Source organism: Equus quagga, chromosome 3 (genome assembly GCF_021613505.1).
Source record: "Equus quagga isolate Etosha38 chromosome 3, UCLA_HA_Equagga_1.0, whole genome shotgun sequence".
Classification (NCBI taxonomy): Eukaryota; Metazoa; Chordata; class Mammalia; order Perissodactyla; family Equidae; genus Equus; species Equus quagga.
In genome coordinates, this window is record NC_060269.1 from 147,965,530 (window position 1) to 147,968,717 (window position 3,188).

General features: G+C 54.5%; 1 protein-coding gene across 2 annotated transcripts in view; it reads left to right on the top strand.

Annotated features, from left to right (window-relative positions):
- Positions 1-247: 247 nt before the first annotated feature.
- Positions 248-3,188, top strand: part of ZNF518B (zinc finger protein 518B) — a 20,178-nt gene continuing 17,237 nt past the window's right edge. For both annotated transcript variants that reach the window (XM_046656420.1, XM_046656417.1), the window contains exon 1: positions 248-3,159. The gene's annotated coding sequence lies outside the window, so the exon portion shown is untranslated. The remainder of the gene's footprint in view (positions 3,160-3,188) is intronic.

Genomic DNA, 3,188 nt, shown 5'->3' on the forward strand with positions numbered 1-3,188 from the left:
AAAATTGTTCACGAAAACCCTATGAACAGCAGCAGAGCATCATCTGCTCCAGCGTGGGAAGGTGAGAGGATGGCATGAAAATACTGGGCAGGGCTGGCTCTGCTGTACTCAGGGTTGCTAGGAGTCCCCCCCCCCCCCCGCGCCCCACCCCCCAACCTCGAAGGTCCTGACCTGGCTGTTAAAGACCTGGCTGGCTCATCTTCAAAGTCCCCTTCACTGAGCTTTTCAGATCATCTTTTCTCTTGCTTTGCACTCCCTTCCACACCACACAACCCAGTCTTATTTTCTCCCTGGTCTCCAGAAAACCCGAATATTAATTCTGTATTCCTTTAATTGTTTGAGGTCTACAAACCCCAACTAAATGAATGCTCCCTGAGAGCAGAGCCTTATCTGGTTCCTCACTCTATCCTCAGAACCCAGCCTGTGCCCGCACTAAATAGGCACTTAATAAATGTTTGTTGAGTGAACAAGTGATTGAATGAAAGTCAGCTCCAGCCCTTACTTAGACTCAATGACCAGTTTTGTTCACATGTCTTCCCTCCTCTCTATGTTAGGCAGCCATATCTAGGAGCTTGTATTAGTCTCTTAGGGCTGTTGTAACAAGCAAATTTATTGTCTCACAGTTCTGGAGGCTAGACGTTTGAAATGAAGGTGTCAGCAGGGCCGTGCTCCTCGGAAACCTATGGGGGAGGATTCGTTCTTGCTTTTTCCAGCTTCTGATGGCCCCAGGTGTTCGCTCATCCCGTGGCTGGTGGCACCCTTTGTCTTCACGTGGCCCTTTTCTCCCTGTGTCTCTGTCTTCACACGGCATTCTCCTCTCCGAATCTCTTCTGCTCTTCTTTTAAGGACACCGATCAGACTGGACTAGGGCCCCCAATGACCTCATCTTAACTACATCTGCAAAGACCCTATTTTAAAATAAGGTCTCATTCGCAGGTGTGAACTCGCATTCACATTCACTGGGGATCAGGGCTTTAACGTACCTTTGAGGGGATAGAATTCAACCTATAACAGAGGTGATCCACGGAACAGAAACAGGTTTTAGGCAACCTAGGCTGGAGATGGGGCAGGACACGTGAAGGCAGCTGTAAGTGCAGGAGACGCGCACTGGCTGCTCATCCACAAACGACGTTTCAGGGTGAGCTCTCCCGGCACCAAAAGGCTTGTAGGGGACAACACTTCAACTTCAAGAGTTTCTACAGCAGTCGTTTCTATCCCCACTTGGCCTTTTTCCAGGCTGTAAACACCCCATTTCCAGGCCCTCCGAGAAGCACCTTATCTCACTGCATTTGGGCTCCTGAGAAGTATAAAACTTCAGGGGCTATTGTGAGCCTTGCCCTGCTTTCCCTTGTTTGACATCTGGCTTGTGAGGTAGGTCCTATTATTCACGGAATTTTACGTGAGAAACTAAGCTTCAGACAGGCTAGAGAGCAAGCTCGCAGCTTCTTCATTCCAGATGCGAGATTTATAACCAGCTCCAACTCTAGAGACATTTCCAGGAAACCCAGAGGTACAGTTTCATCAGCTCTATATGACTCAAGAGGGCAGAACTGTGATGCATGAGTGGAAGTTACAAGGAGAGACAACAATTTGGGCTAAATTTCAGGGAAAACAATCTCTAATACTTAGACTTCTGATTCTTCAATACTTAGAATTAATGTTCTTTTCTGACTCGGCTCCTTTTGCCACTAGAGGTTTGCAGGCAGTGGCCGGTCTAGATTCTCCATGCCCTTCGCAAGCTCACTCTACTCTTAAGGGGGACTTTGAACTCTCTGCTCTATTCTCATATGAACTCTTCACACGCAAATGTGTTTTTCTGAGAAGAGGGGCACTAACTTCTCTGAGCCTGGGAGATGGAAGACCAGGAGGCTCCCTTATCAGCAAGGAGGTGGAGTATGGCAGCACACAGCAGGGGGAAGAACCCGCTGATGGTGGCACATCTCTGGGTTAGCATTCTCTCTGCCCAGCTCTTGCTGTTCAGCGGTGGAGATTTCTGCCCCGCTGCTGGTCCTGTGGCTGACACTGTCTTCCCGAACGCCACTTCTCCGTGTTGAAGAATTGCACCAGCCCTGCGTCTCCCCCCTGCATCTGGCCAATATCCATGCACCGTGACCTCTGGCCTCCAACAGGAAGGTGTTGGAAACCAGCCTTATTCCTTCCGGAGCTTTGAAATAAACTTTCGGCTGTTATTCCTGGAGCAACTGCGCTTCCCGGGGACGCTCCACCCTGCCACGATCTGCCCGAACTAGGGAGCAATTTTATTTTGTAGGGAGCAGCGACTGAGTCACCGATTATGCCGACTCTAGCAGTCCGCTGCCCTTCTTTCCTCAGTCTATTCTAGATACATCTTCTTTCTGGAAGGTCAGAAGTGCGCATGTGGGTGGGGGGGTGGCGAGAGGTTCCCAGAAAGTGCCATTGGAGTCCAAGCAGCAGGAAAAAACGCTGGCAATTACACGAGCTCACATCGTCTCCAGACTCTCCCACAGTCATCGTCTCGTTCGACCCTCACAACCACCTAAGTGACGGATGAGTTTCTGGGCTTCAGGTCTCATCTTCCCCACCTTTAGGAATGAAAGCACTGAGACTCAGAGAGGTCAGGGGACTTCCTCGCCCAAGGTCCCGTCGCTAGGATGGACAGGCGTGAGGAGAGGCGGGACCAGAACCCGGGACTTCAAGGCCATCTCTCATGCACTGCGGCTCTCAAAAGAGGAAGAATTTGGAGGCTGCAGCCCTGAGCTCTTTTTCTCGGGCCTTCACGCACTCACCCGCTACTGCAACGTCAAGCTCCACGAGGGCAGAGGGCAAATGCGCCCTCCGCTCGGCCCGGGCAGGGCACCTAGCGGGCGCCCCCGAACGCTCCGCTGGGCCGGCCCTGGAAGCCGACTGGGCTCTCCTGGCGCAGGGAGGCGCCCGGGGCTGGCGGGCAGCGAGGCTGAGCGCGGAGGTCGGGCGCCGCGGACGGGAACCGGCACCGCGGCGCGGCGGGGGAGGGCGCCGCCTTAGGGACCCGGGCGCCGGCCGCGCTCCAGCCGCGTCGCCCTGCGCAGGCGCGGCGCCGGCTCCGCCCCCGAGTAGGGACCTACCGCGGGCGCGGCGGCGGCGGCGGCGGCCTGCGGCGGGCGGTGCGGCGCCGCTTCCCAGGACCGGACCGCTGGGCCGGTGAGTGGCTGAGCAGGAGGGCGCGGGGC